Source organism: Lissotriton vulgaris, chromosome 6 (genome assembly GCF_964263255.1).
Source record: "Lissotriton vulgaris chromosome 6, aLisVul1.2, whole genome shotgun sequence".
NCBI classification, from domain to species: domain Eukaryota; kingdom Metazoa; phylum Chordata; class Amphibia; order Caudata; family Salamandridae; genus Lissotriton; species Lissotriton vulgaris.
This window is the reverse complement of record NC_141694.1, coordinates 723,793,183-723,802,576: the sequence shown is the minus strand read 5'-3', so window position 1 is coordinate 723,802,576 and position 9,394 is coordinate 723,793,183. Positions and strand designations below refer to the sequence as shown.

Below are 9,394 nucleotides of genomic sequence, written 5' to 3'. Positions count from 1 at the left end.
CGAGGGGACCCAGTGTAAACGTAGCACTGCTCCAGTTCGCGCTGTGCGCCTCCCCCTCAACCACCTCACCTCCGTATTATGTTCTGGGCCGCATCCTGCCACACCGTTCACAACTGTCTCTCCTGGGGCCCCAGGGCCCAGTCCGCGTCTGTCTTCCCCACACCAGAAATGGCGCCGAAAAAAATTAACCGGGCGCCCTCCCGGGAATCCTCCAGCCAGTGGAGCGCTGGCCTCTGCTCCTCACCTGTCCTCTCTCAGTCCGGTTCTCCTGCGGGGGGGAGGAAGGGATCCCCGGAGTCAGCGCCCCCCGCCGTGAAGAATTCTCGGCTCGTACCTGAGGCCCGGGCTGGGTGTCAATCTCACGCCGCCCGGGTCGCAACCCGTGTGGGCGCCTCCTCTTGCTACTCCCCAGCTCCGCAGGCCGTCCCGCCAGGGGGGCCGACTTCACCTCAGAAGCGGCCAGGGGTGCAGGGACGTCGCGGGTCGTGACCGGAATCGACAACCAGGTCCTCCAGCAGTTCCCAGCCCTTTTCCTGCCACGTATGACGCCCGCAGCACCGCCGTTACAGGATAAGGCTCTCGGCTGGGCCCGGAGCTCAGCAAATGCTGTCCGCCATCATGGCTGTTCGGCCACGCCCCCAGGTCAGTTATAGTATAGTCATAAATAACGTAGGAATTTCATCCTGTCATTTAACCCCTTCCATGCTAATGACGGCCCCCGTCCGTCATGCATCATGGTGAACCCGCCCACTCAATAAAAGTGCTGCACAGGCGCAGAATCGCGGCCGCGCCCAAGGGGGTTAATCCATTAGGATGCATTGTGCTAAGAAAACGGATCCAAAAGTTCTCTCTCTGTAGACAGACACCTGCAACGTTTTGTAACGAGAATCAGCACCTATGTGAGGGACACCACAGATTTCATTGACAAGATCAGCCACTTGAAGTTTTCCCTTGAAGAAGAAATATGGATGTGCACAGCAGACGTTAAGTCTCTCTATACATCGATACCCCATGATTTGGGCATTGAAGCCATCGAACACATACAATTAAGATCAGACATAGAGAAGGAACTACAGGCTTTCATTATGGAACTTCTACAATTCACATTGTATCAAAGCTTTTTTAAATGGGATAATAACTGATACTTACACCTCTCCGGTACATCATTGGGGAATTGTGCAGCCCCAATATATGCCAATATCTTCATGCACCATTTTGAAGAGAGTCATATACTGAACAAAGAACCATAAGATTACAAACAGGAGGATTTTCCTCAGATATACTGATGATGTATTCATCATATGGTCATGAGCCAGAGACATATTACAACTATCTCTTGAACAACTAAACGACATTGACGAGTTCATCCAATTTACTTTTGAGGTTCAATAAAAAGTCATACATTTCTTGGACGTCGAAATATGACGTGAATAAGATCACCTTCTGACCACCATTTTCTGTAAAGACACGGACAGAAACAGTATTTTGCATTTCAACAGTTTCCACAGACCAAGCCTCAAATGTAACTTACCATACTCACAATTACTGCGAGTTAAGAGGATTATTTCAGACACCACAGAAAGCGCCCTACAATATAATGCCATGATAGAGAGATTTAAGAAACCTTTATATCCCGCACGAATCTTGCAACAAGCTTTGGAAAGATGTGACAGCAAAGCTCGTAAAGAACTTATGAAAATTCAAACCAAAGAACCACAGAATCGTATGATAATCACTTCAAAATACTCAACCATGAGTCAACATTATAAGAACATCATTTTAAAGCATTGGCCTGTATTAACAGCTGAGCAAGACTTCAAGGGCATCTATGCACAACAACCGATATTTGCATATACCCGAGGCTTCAATCTAAAAGAAATACTAACAAAACCAGACATGAAACAAAAGAATATCAGCTTCAAAGGCCTGCAACCATGTCTGAACTGCAGCAATTGCAACAACGTGATCCGCGGATCAAGCATGAGTCACCCCATGAAAGGCACAAACATCAAATTACGAGTGAATGCTACCTGCAATACCATGAACGTTATGTACCTGAGCAAGTGCCCATGTGGCCTTTGTTATGTGGGAAAAACAACGAGGAAAATCAGAATCCGAATATTAGAACACAAAAGCAATATTTGTGTAAAACATCTGAAGTCAGCATTGGCAGCTCACTTTGTGGACAAGGGTCACAGTATTGCACAACTCAAGTTCTTAGTGCATGAAACCATGGAAATGAAAGAAGGAACAGATATCAACAATAAACTACTACAGACAGAGAACGTTTGAATCTGTTTTCTTAGCACAATGCATCCTAATGGATTAAATGACAGGATGGAATTCCTATGTTATTTATGACTTTATACTATAATTGACCTATGTTTGCTTGATCACTGTTCATGATATCACTATTTGAGATCTTTGTACATGGATGATTGACATCGTATAAGAGTATTCATACACTGAATGGCATTTTCTGTATGTTTCTTGATCCTTAGAACTACACACATTCCAATAGTCACAAGGAAGCTTAACGGCATATTTACCTTCACATCACAGTTGTTACCTCCTGAATTACTCTTCACACACAACATCATATCTCTATATGAGTTGCTACACAACTCAATCTAATTCTGTTCTTTCGTACTTTTTTAATATTATTCGTACTTTTTTCGATACTATTTGTCCCTCGGATTCGGACATCTATAACTTTACTTACTGGCTTTGAAACTTGTCTTCTTTTCACCATTATAATATGGCCGCCAAGTTGATAAGATCACGTGATCATGTGACGTTCGCCCTGCTTGCGTTTTAAATGTTTCCCAGTGAACATTGTAGACGTGCACTTTTACCCTAACTGCGCTCAGACCGGCATCATAAGAATATTGAGCCCACGCTTTGAGTAAGTGTCCTCAGCATTAAGCCCCGATTTTGAATACATAGTTTCTAACCAGAACGACTTGTAATGGCTAACTTTCTTACAGAATGCACATATTGGTAACAGCCCGCCATCTGCTCGCAGCTTTTTAATTCGGCAACAGCTACCGCTTGAGATGCGTCTCGACGCTTCACTATGTAAGTGCATTTCAGCGCACTATGGGTCTTACCCTATGCTTATTGAAGTTCCGTGAGAACTTATCGATCTTATTAATTTTTTCAGATACTCTGCAATGACCTCATGGTCGTAAGTAAGATTTCATTTACATTGAGCTTTAATGCGCATGCGTACTAAATTGTTTTAACTAATTGTTTTACTGTTCACACGCTTTGGTTATTGTGTCTCCGCACTATATCAGTTCACACTACTGTACTGGATCCCATTATCTTTTGACTTGTTCCATCTGTCTGGTTTCTGCGTTTTCACACAGGACTGTAGCACTACATTGTATCGGATTTTGTTATGCCTTCCTTATACCTCCTACCTACCTCAGGACTGGGCAATTGGTCACTTACTTCTACTTCGTCATTCTTGATAGAGACAATCACTGACTGCTGTGAACTATTGTTTGAATAACCATTACTGCACTTGCATGTGTTTGATATTGGAACACCAGCAAATATGCACCTAAGTTGATTACTCTATGAATATGTTTAAGCATGTGTTGATTACAAGCGCATACTATTGGTTTCATTTACAGATGGGTCCCTGAAGAAGGGCACATAGTTGCCCGAAATGCATCGGGAATATTTTATGTTTGAATAACAATCTTTTGTTTGGAAAACAATCAATCTAAGATCACTTATCAGATTTTAGAGAAAGAAAAATCAAGAAATAAAATAAAATTGTATCTACTAAACTCTGTTGATGCAATCATTGAACTTTAATATTGCATGCCTCTATTGGCCAGATAGCTGTGCACTGAGGGACATCCCCTAATTAGGAGATGCATCGTGGTTTGATTTCACCTAACACTTCAAGGATTGGAGAGTGATACCTCAGGAGCACGCAACAAATAGTTTAATTTGGAACAATCAGGCTGTGCGTGGCACTATTAATTTTTGTTAAACTGTAAATATGTCAAACTTTAAATAACTCCTTTTGAAACTTTAAAAAAAAATCTGTTCTTATCAGTTTAATATCTGATACGTCCTCTATCTGGGGACCATATATTAAATTGATTTTTGGAACAGGGAGATGGAATAGGAGCTTACTCTGTCCACTCCACGCATCAACCTGGTATTGCAGTACCTCCAGCGAATTGTGCCCTTCCCCACTTGGGGAAAACAATGATGTTGTAAAATAGACGAGTAAACAAAAGTAGCGCTTCATTACCAAACCCTGTAAAGTGGCACTACTGTGTTTGCATGAGGATAAAACCAAACTGGTCACAGTGTCTTGCTTTATTGATGTATTTATTTTAGTTATTTGCCACTTGGCGGCCGATGGTCCGTGCGTTATTGATTTATTTATTATTCACGTTTTCTTGAACTTTTTTTTTTCCTTCTCCATCCAGACTCTGCACTTTAAAAAGAGGATTATGTCAGAAAAAGACTGCTTTTCCAGCAACAGACTGTCATTCGTTTTTGCATCCATTTCACTGAGGAATGAATGGAGGAAGTTTCCCAGCAAGTCAGTAGGTTTGAGGTAGAGAGGGAAAGAGGGAAAGAGGGTGGGGTGCTGGCAGAGAAGTGGACACTGTCCGTGGCTTCTCTGAGCAAGAAGAAAAATACAGAGTCCTTTTTCTACTCTGCCCGTCCCCGCTCGGCCAAGCCCTATCTACAGGTCTTGGGCTACAGGTGAGCAGTGTCCTGGGCAAGCAAGGGCGAGGCTCCTGCCACTTCCTGTCAGGGAGATGTCCAGGGCATCCTGGCCTGATTCCCAGCATCCCCTGCCTTTCAGGCTTTTCGGCCAGCCGGCTGGAGGCAGTGCACAGGAAGGGGTGGGCATGCAAATACTAGAAAGAGGACAACGTGGGTATGCTAAGGGACGCCTAATGAGGCGACAGCCGAGGAGGACTCTGGGAGCCTGGAGAAGATCTGAGGCCAGGGCCTCCTTTCCACTGGCACATGCTGAGCTCTTGCTAGAAGTCAGTAAAGAGGCAAAATGGCTGCCAGCGACGGTGCAAGGGCAGACCACAGTCCGGGTCAGCCAGGTAGATGTAGACCTTCAAGAAGCCCAAAACAAACTTAGGAAGTGGTTCACAGACAAAGGGAAACAAACCATTTTCAATTCAAGAGTTAAATTCTTCGAAGAAGACGAAAAATGCACAACGTTCTTCTTCAAAAAAAGCAACCACAGACACAAAGAAATGAACGCATTCTTGAACAAAGACGGTGCAATACAAACAGGCACGACAGACATCCAAAACACCGTACAAGACTACTACAACACCTTATACAAAGAAAAAGATATAATACCACAAGAATGCTCCAATTATCTAGACACCATTGAAAATGTCTTAAGAAGAAAAAACTTTGCTACAAAAGCCTCTAGATGGTGAAGAATTCCTTGAAGACCTATCCCAGTGTTCCCCTGTTTTCAGGAGAGGATGGTCTCCCATGGGAATATTATAAGAAATTTTGCAAAAAACGATGCGATGACTTCATGGATATGATACAAGAATGTATAATGTCAAAAGCCTTCCCCCATCCTTTTCTAAAGGTCTCATCTCCCTAATATATAATAAGGGTATGAAGGAAGATCTAAAAAACTGGAGAACCATCTCTTTACTTAATGTAGATAGGAAACTACTAACAAAAGTGCTAACAAACAGGTTGAAAAAAGTTGTAAAGACAGTCATCAATGAAAATCAATCCTGCGCAGTCCCCCAGAGAAAGGTATGGGATAGTCTAATGACGACAAGGAAACAATCCGACTCGTAGTTGAACAGAACCAACCTCTAGGCTTTTTGTCCTTAGACCTACAAAAGGCTTCTGACATTGTCTCACACAAATTCCTTTTTAAAGTCCTAGATAAAATGGGTATTCCCACGTCCTTCACAATGTTTTGTCCAAGCACTGTATAAAGAAGCATCCAGCCAAATCTGGATAAATAGCACACTCTCAGAAAAGATAAAAATTAGATCCCGGGTCAGACAAGGATGGCCTCTATCACCAACCCTCATTATATGTGCCAATGAACTTCTCCTAAACAAAATCAGACAAGATCAAAATATCAAGGTCACTTTGTCCTGTGAGGAAAAGGAAAAAAGGTTAAAATGTATCAGCTACATGGACGATGAAAAAAGCTTTTGCAATGATGCCCAAGAAGTTAACAGAGTCATCACACATGCCTCTTCCTTCTCAAAAGCCTCACCCCTTGAAATCAACAACGGGAAATCAGTCTGCATGGTCATAGGACAGAGGGACAACCTTGAAAAAAAACCCTGTCACAGTCACAAGAGACCCCATTAAGATACTGGGAGTTCATTTCAGCACAGACAGAACTGGGGAAGAAATCTGGCCTCCAGTAAAGGAAAAACTCCTGAAAACAATGTGTTTTTGGAAGTTAGGAAACCTTTCAATGGAAGCTAAAGTTTTAATCGTTAAAGCTGTCATACTGCCTTTTCTTCTGTACTTTGCGGTGGTCTGCACACCAAAAACTGTAAGGGAACACATGTACAAACCCAAATAAAAAGGAGGGAAAGATGTTCCCAACCTAAAAATGTTTTTGTTTTCAAAATACCTGCACTTATGTATGAGCGCCCTGGAAAAAAAAGTTTTTTCTGTCCGACTATATTACATATTCAACTGCCCTAATGTTAAAGAAATAAGACTTGGTTCAGTTCACGAACAGTACCCCCCCGCCCCACACACTATTTTTTAACCCCAAAGATCTACGAACCTTTAAGAACAATCATTGAACATTGCAAAAAGAATGCCATTGACTATAAGAACTGTATTGAAAAGAACTCTTGGAAACAGGAATTCAAAGACTCTGAATCTGCTCTCATGGCTAATAACATGTCGGAAAAACAATCTAAAGCAACCTGGAAACAGACGAGCAACAAAAACCTGGCCAACCACCAGAAAGACATTGCAGGGATGGCAGTAACCAGATGTCTGGCAGTAAAGACTTTTCAGCACATAAGAAGAAACTTGGCTAAAGATGCAAAATGCCCCAGATCTTCATGCGCCGGAGAAGAGAGCGTCCTACACTTCCTGTGGAACTGTGTCTTTGCACAGGAAGTTTGGAAGAAAATGGGGAAACTTATCAAAAAAATCACTAAGCAAACATCACTCTCCTATGTATGTATAGGCATTTATATAGCGCACTACTTACCCGGAGGGTCCCAAGGCGCTTCGACCGCTGCGAAACCCTTCCTGGCTTCCCTGAGAGATGGTCCCTTAATGGGTATCTCCAGGATTAGACCAGGCATCCCCGGCGGTCTGGTGGGGCCGTTAGTGAAGATGAGGCAAGCTAATGCCCAGAGTTGCCGAGTGTGATCGCTGATCAGAGTGGGCACCGAGGCGAGAGAATTATCGAGTCCGCTGACCCTGGTCCAGAAACCTGCCGCGCCGGCAATCGAACCCTGGTCCCGGGCCGTCCTCTGCTCTCGGGTCTGCCGCCTCTAACCAGTGAGCCACACTACTTCAACTACTATGAACTTATTCTGTATGGCATTGGCATGTCATGCCCAAAGGAGAAAAAAGACATGCTATGGAGACTGACAAACTGTGTAAAAGAAAGCCTCTGTTCCTCCAGAAACCTTAAACTCTTCAAGCACAAAGACATCACCCCGGAGGAATGCATCAAAATTACACTGGACAAAGTGCAAACCTACGTATTTGTGGATGTGAGAAAGAAAGGTCAAGAATGGACGCTTAACAATTGGAAACAGAAAGACTGGTCCAAATCAATAAACAACCATAGTAAATGAACTTGTGAAATAGGAAAATACAATAATCTCGATGGAAATTTTGCACATGTCCGAGCTGCGTCTCTATCATGGATGCAAAATCAAAATCTGATAAGTCCTCTATCTGGGGACCATATATTAAATAGATTTTTGGAACAGGGAGCTTGAATAGGAGCTTGCTCTGTCCACTCCACTCATCAACCTGGTATTGCAGTACCTCCAGGAATTTATTTATTTATTTATTTATTTATTTATTGGCATTTATAAAGCGCAGCATATACCCTAGGGTGTCTTGGTGCTGATTAATTTGCCAGCTTGATGTTAAGCTGCCTTGCTCAGACCTCTATTCTATACCGAGAACTTATTTATTGAACAGCCATGTTTTCAATTTTTTGCGGAATTGGAGTAGTGTGGGACATGCTCTAATGTCCTGGGGTAGAGTATTCCACAATTTGGAAGCTGCTACCACAAACCGTCGGTCTCCCCACATCACAGTTTTGGTGCGAGGTACCATTAGTTGGTTGCTGTTGGTGGAACGCAAATGGCGTATAGGTTGATAAGGACGTAGATGGTCTTTAAGGAACTGCGGGCCCTGTTTATTTAGTGCTTTGTAAACAATGCACTGTGATTTAAATCTAGCTCTGTTCTGAATTGTCAGCCAGTGTAGTTTAGGAATGGCATCAGAGAGAGGAGCAAACTTAGGAATTCCCAGAATAAGACGTGCTGCTGCATTCTGTATGGTCTGCAGTTTTTTTATAACTCTAACTTGGGAGTTGATAAAAAGCCCATTGCAGTAGTCTAGGGATGTCAGGACTAGTGAGCTCACCAGAGTTTTAATGGCGGTAGTAGGAAGATAAGGACTTATCTTTCGAATCATGCGTAGTTTGTGATGGGCTATAGAGGCCACTTTACTAGCATGGTCCATGAAGTTTAAATGGTTATCAAAAAGTATTCCTAAGTTCCTTACTTTGGTCACCGGATTGGGGGGGGCACCAAAAGTTTGGGGCCACCACGAGGCAGGCCATTCTGGTGAGAGTTGTCCAAAAATCATTACCTCGGTTTTTTCCGAGTTAAGTTTTAAGCAATTCGCTGCCATCCATTCACCTAATTCCGTCAATCCTCTCTGGAATCTTTTAGCTACCTCCTCTCCATCGCCTCTTATAGCCATCACCAATTGAGTGTCGTCCGCGTAGGAGGTTAGGCTCATCCCATGTGCCTTGATGACATTGGCCAGGTCCGACACATAGATATTAAAAAGTGTCGGACTCAGGGATGAGCCTTGAGGTACCCCACATGGTTGTGACAGTTTAGCAGATTGGTAAGGGCCAAGAGTGACGGCCTGCGTTCTCTCAGAGAGAAAGGAAGCAAGGAGAGCTCTTGCCGTCGAGGAGATGCCCATTTTCCCGACACGGTCGACCAAAATACTATGGTCGACCGTGTCGAAAGCTGCTGAAAGGTCCAGCAGTACCAACACCGCTGTACCGCCTTGGTCTCTTATTATTCTTATATCTTCGGATGCTTTAATAAGGGCAGTTTCAGTCCCATGGTATTTCCGAAAACCATACTGAGTATCATCTAACTTCTTATGGGTT

At 43.3% G+C, this 9,394-nt stretch overlaps 2 pseudogenes; both read left to right on the top strand.

The window, feature by feature from the left end:
* The first annotated feature begins 4,035 nt into the window (after nt 1-4,035).
* Nucleotides 4,036-4,215, top strand: LOC147707904 (U2 spliceosomal RNA; annotated as a pseudogene).
* A 3,667-nt stretch (nt 4,216-7,882) lies between these two features.
* On the top strand, nt 7,883-8,042 carry LOC147707903 (U2 spliceosomal RNA; annotated as a pseudogene).
* Nucleotides 8,043-9,394: the final 1,352 nt, after the last annotated feature.